This window comes from Schistocerca nitens, chromosome 1, assembly GCF_023898315.1.
Source record: "Schistocerca nitens isolate TAMUIC-IGC-003100 chromosome 1, iqSchNite1.1, whole genome shotgun sequence".
NCBI classification, from domain to species: Eukaryota; Metazoa; Arthropoda; class Insecta; order Orthoptera; family Acrididae; genus Schistocerca; species Schistocerca nitens.
The window spans coordinates 83,366,379-83,372,525 of record NC_064614.1 but is presented as its reverse complement, the minus strand read 5'-3'; the positions used below and the strand labels follow the sequence as shown (position 1 = coordinate 83,372,525).

The following is a 6,147-nucleotide window of genomic DNA, read 5'->3' as shown; positions in this document are numbered from 1 at the left end:
GAAGAAGAAAATGGAGTAAACAATCTGGAAAAGTAATTCATTGTACACTTTCCTCGCTATCCAGTTATTATTTCGGAAACGACTGCCATAATTTTCTGTTCTGTTTGATTAAAGGAGTCTCGCAGTCGTTAGCATAGCCGATTAGAGAGGGGGTAATATTAGAAACTGCCTTACTATTACTGAAGAAAGGAGTTGCTACTTGCAAAGTCAAATACAAAATCTTTTTTTAGAGACCTTATTCAAATTACACACGCCTATTCTCTCCCCATTCCAAATATATCGAATATATTACACGAACTGAAAGTGGCTAAAAGATCTTTTCTTCGACGCTATATACAGATGAACCAAACATTGTTGTGAAATGATAATTAAATAGAGACCCTAGCTGCAAACAGGCGTTGATGTACTTCACTGGGGACATGTTGAAAATGTGTGCAGGAGATCCCGGGTTCGAGTCCCGGTCGGGGCACACATTTTCAACATGTCCCCAGTGAAGTATATCAACGCCTGTTTGCAGCTAGGGTGTCTATTTAATTATCATTTCATTTCTAGCAAAGCTGCATGGTCATCCACGGTATGTGTTCTTTCGGGAACAGATACTACCGTCATATATAGTTAAAATATGGCTTCCCGGCCATTGACCTTCTTGTGTGAACGCACACGCTATGCCCGAACTCGTACGGGACTTGGTAGATTAATCTGCCACGAGTAATGAGTATGCTGGGCAAACATCTATTAGGCGCACTACGAATGTAGTGGTGTGGACATGTTGGGAATGTGGATCTCACGGGGAGCGTGCAAGGGATAAGTCCCTGCAGACGCACTATCCTCTGTGCCCTCGGTGGCTCAGATGGATAGAGCGTCTGCCATGTAAGCAGGAGATCCCGGGTTCGAGTCCCGGTCGGGGCACACATTTTCAACATGTCCCCAGTGAAGTATATCAACGCCTGTTTGCAGCTAGGGTATTTAATTACCATTTCATTTCTAGCACAGCTGCATGGTCATCCGCGGTATGTGTTCTTTCGGGAACAGATACTACCGTCATATATATAAACATTGTTGTCATCTGACTAATACCTCGGTGGTCTGCATGTGGAACCCAATATAGCAGCAGTTCTGGCTGGCATGGATTTGAGAAGTCCTCAGTAGGTCTGCGCATAGGTCACACGATTCCCATAAATAACGAGCAAGTGGTTTGTAAGGGCAGAGCATCGAACCGCTAGCGTCACGTATGTTTTCCATTAGGTTCAGATCGGTTGAATTTAGTAGCGAGAATATTAGCGGGAGTTCAATACCAGGGTCTTCAAATCACTGTAGTACGAGTCTGACCTTGTGATACTGTCAGTTGTGCTACACGAAGATGCCATCGAGGTCGGAAAAGAAATGAAGCACGACGGGATTTAATAATATCCGCGTACTCCATAGATGAAACGATACCTTCAGTTACCACGAAAAGTCCCACGTAAGCCGACGTGAACGTCACCCATAGCGTTTCGAACTGGTGTCTCCTGCATGATTGTGTATTCACCCAAACACCGACTTGGTGTAACGAGAAACGCGATCCATCCGACCAAGCGACATGTTTCTAGTGATCCACGTTCCAGTCTCGATGATCTAAACGTGATTGACGATGTCGTGGGTTCAGCATGGAACACATAGGGGTCGTCCACTGCAGAGCCACGTGTTCAACAATGTAAACAGAACGATGTGTCCGGAAACACTTGTACCCTCTTGTAAAATCTGCCATAGGTCACCGCCTGTCTTGCAGTACAGAGCGGACAAGCCTCGACTTTCACGATCTGTGATAAAGCGTGGGCACCCAGCACTCTATCGCCTACTTGTGCATTCACTGTACTTCAAACACTTCCCGTAGATGTACACGAGCAGTATCCATCGTTATTTTGGGGAAGTAATTTTCTGTGATTTTAGTTTGATTAACATATTTCTGCTGGAAAAATTATAATCCCTGTAACAGATGATTTTAAATCGGTGGTTATGAAAGGGTCTGCTCTTATAGATATTGAATAACTACGACAAATACTGAATAAATCTAAGGTAATTTGTAATTCATTGTGAGTTGTTTGTAGTGCTCCATGGATCATCCATTATTGTTAATACTCAGTAGATTGTTTCTGTTAGGATCTCTACATTAGCAACCAATTTTTATGTGGTGTCATACTGCAGAGATCCTATGCCGCTGCGAGACAGATATTATAGCAGTGTTTTACATTTCTTTCTCGCAATCAATAGATTATATTAAATTTCGAATCTGAAGAATGGTCGTCTTTAAATGATTTCTATTTAAAATAATAATATTATTAGTTTGCAGCATAAGTTCGTATTCTATTTATTTTGAATGTTGATAATATTCCCGTTGCAATGAGTTTGTTTATAGATTGTCATTTTTTGTTTGAGTGTCACTGTTGCTATTTGAGTTTATATATTTTTATTTTGTCATTTGTAAATACTGAGTGGAGCTGTCGGTACATGAAAATGGAGTGCCAACATTTCCGACATATTCTTCTGTTTGAGTTGAATAGAGGGGTGAGAGGAGCGGAACCAGCCAGAAACATTTGCGTCGTGTATGGGAACACTGCCGTTGGGCGCAGCACAGCAAGAAAATGGTTTTTCTTATTTTAAGGACGATCGTTTTGACATTAGTGACTCTCCGCGTTCAGGAAGAAGTGCGAAGTTTACTGAAGATCGTTTAAGAACATTAATTCATATCACTGTGCTCGAGAAGTGACAAAACTGATGAATTGTGATCACTCCACCGTCGTATCCTGTATCGTTACTGGTGACGAGATATGGTGTCTTTATGGCAACACAAGGAAAAGAAAGGAATGATTGAGCCCAAACAAAGCAGCAACTCCCTGTACAAATGCCTGCGCTTATCCAGAAAAGATAGTGTTATGCATCTGGTGGAACAGGGCGTGTGATGTACTACTAATTGCTTCGCCGTGGTGTAACGACCACTGATAACATTTATTGTCAACAACTGAGACGTCTTGCAGATGAACTCCAAGAACAACGACCAGGGAGACTGAGTGAAGTGACGCTACGCCTCGATAACGACTGCCCGCATTCTGCTTGACTTACAGACAACATTATACAAAAGTCGGGTGGGAAGTCATTCCGCAGCCACCTTATTCCCCTGATATTGCGCTCTCTGATTTTCAACTTTTCCGCTCATCATTGAATAACCTTTACATTCACCTGACCTTCACTGAACATTCTTTCCGGATGAAAAGGCGCTCCGAGCGTGGCTAGACGAGTTCTTCGACTTTAAACCACGTGATTTCTACAGTCGTGGCATCGAAAAGCTACCCCTGCGGTTGTCGTTGTAAATGGTGAAGCAGAATGAAGTCTCTTTTACTTGTATCTGTTGTGTTTAATACTTATGGGAAAACGCTACGAACTGACGTACCAACCCAATAATAATAATAATTATTATTATTATTGTTATTGTTATTATTATTATTATTATTTTCATTTAATCTCTTTTATCAACTGACGCTACATGCAACAAATCGGTATGAACAGTTGACCAGCTTTGCCATTTACGAGACTGTTTGCTTAGCTGAAAACAAAATCAACAACGTAAAAAATTTCCCAATACAGGGAAATAAGAAAGTATATAAATAAATAAAAAACAGGCTCTTTGGACCTAGTGGGGCACTATAGAAAATTTATCTCAAGGCTCAGTAATATTGCGAAACCAATTTACTAGCTGCTGAAAATCAATCTAACGTATAAATACAAACGAGAGCAGGAAAATGCTTTTTAATGATTCAAATGTTCAAATGTGTGTGAAATTTTATGGGACTTAAATGCGAAGGTCATCAGTCCCTAAGCTTACACACTACTGAACCTAAATTATCCTAAGGCCAAACACACACACCCATGCCCGAGGGAGGACTAGAACCTCCGCCGGGATCAGCGGCACAGTCCATGACTGCAGCGCCTTAGCTCGCTCGGCTAATCCCGCGCGGCTTTTGGGTATTTGAAGAAGTTAATATACCTACGTATTTCGCAATACCGTGATTTTCAGGAAATGTTCATTGTCGCAGTGGATGAGAATGGTGAAGCCACCGGAGCAGTTATGTAGGAAGAGAAAAGAATGTGTCAGGTTTTGACGATCGATTATGTCTGGAGGTCTTTAAATAAAGCAAAGAGAAACTATTCAGCAACGCAAGAGTACTTTGCCATCAGTTGGATAAATGAGCATTTCATATACTAACTTCACAATTGTAACAGACCACAATCTGTTCATTTGGATCTTTCCAGTCAAATGTGTTCATCAAGACTACAGAAATGGAGACAGCCTCGAAGAGTCTGATTATGAAATTGTGCGCAAACCTAGCAGACTGATACGTGTAGTCTGCAAAATGCTGAATAGGTCACTGAGGAAAGAGACGTTAGCTGCAAGCAAGTTGACTTTCTTATTCCAGTATTACATATTTTGAACATTGCAGTCATCAAGGACCCTGGAACATCAGCATAAGAGCTACATGCTATAGTTGCCTCTTGTAGTCAGCTTGTAATTGTAGCCACAACATCATGTAACTTTTATGTCCATGTGCAACATGGTGTTCCAGGATATGTGATGATGGCCTTGACCGAAAACCATAATATTGTATTAAAAAAGTCAGCTTCCTTCCAGCCTCCGGCCGAGGTGGCCGAGCGGTTCTAGGCGCTTCAGTCTGGAACCGCGCGACCGCTACGGTCGCAGGTTCGAATCCTGCCTCGGGCATGGATGTGTGTGATGTCTTTAGGTTAGTTAGGGTTAAGTAGTTCTAAGTTCTAGGACACTGATGACCTCCGATGTTAAGTCCCATAGTGCTCAGAGCCATTTGAACCATTTTTTTTTTCCTTCCAGCCAATGACTTTTTCCTCAGCGACCTATTCAGCATTCTGCAGACTACACATATTTTTGTACATGGTCGTTTACCTCCTTCGTGCCTGTATCTCACAACTAGGTCAGGCAGACTGAACTCGAATGCAGATGCTTAAATCATATACCACAGGAAGAAGAAAACAAGCAGCAGACAAAACGACAGAAAAGGTCGTTTCAGAAGAAGACGAGCCCAGACGTGAGGTGAATTAGGAGGAGAAAGGAAGAATCCTAGAGGAAATCATGACAATGCATCAGGAGGGCGAGAAGGAATGAACCAGACATAGGACAGGATAAAACAATATCAAAGATGGAAAAGGATGAAGTTGAAACGTCCCCTTAGAACAATTATACATGACTGTCCTTAAACTGACACACAATGTTTTTAGCGCAACGCAATCTGACTTTCAAAAATCCCTACAAAAAAATGGCCCTGACTAACATTAACCTATGCGTTTCACAAATCGCTTACCTCACAAAAATCTTGGTTACTCGAACTACTGCAATACAGCGAGCGCCACTACTGCCAGCTAAATAAAAGATTCAAACTATGGAAGGCACTAACTACTGATAGGCATAGTTAGCAAATGAAAGATTTTGATAGAGAACAAACAATGTATTTACCTTAATAGTGTTGAAAAATCATAATATACATAGCAGTTCATGATATCCAGTCTTACAAATTTCAAAACTCCGCCATCTCTCTCCCCACATCCACCACTGCTGGCGGCTCACCTCCAACTGCGCAACGCTACGTGCTGTTCACAGTTAACTGCCCAACACTACAATGGCAGACAACAATGCAAACCAGCCACAGACTGCACACAGCACAGCCAGTGATTTTCATATAGAGCGCTACATGGCGTTACCAATATAAAAACCTAAACAGCCTACTTACAAAGTACACCGAAGACGATATACAGAAATATGAACATGCTGCTGATGACGGACACACCCCAATCAATGTCCGAGCAACGCTGCATGGACGCCGTTGGGCGTTATATACACTGAAATACAAAAGAAACTTGTATAGGCATGTGTATTCAAATACAGAGATACGTACACAAGCAGAATACGGCGCTGCCATCGGCAACGCCTGTATTAGACAACAAGTGTGTGGCGCGGTTGTTAGATCGGTTACTGTCGCTACAATGGTAGGCTATCAAGATTAAAGTGAGAGCATCCGAGGTGGCAATGAAGTAGGGATTTTCTCGTACGATCATTTCACGAATGTACTGTGAATATCAGGATTC

At 42.0% G+C, this 6,147-nt stretch overlaps 1 non-coding gene across 1 annotated transcript; it reads left to right on the top strand.

Annotated features, from left to right (window-relative positions):
* The first annotated feature begins 834 nt into the window (after window positions 1-834).
* Trnat-ugu (transfer RNA threonine (anticodon UGU)) lies at window positions 835-909 on the top strand. Its single transcript has one exon. It is a non-coding gene; the product is annotated as a tRNA-Thr (tRNA).
* The last annotated feature ends 5,238 nt before the right edge of the window (window positions 910-6,147 follow it).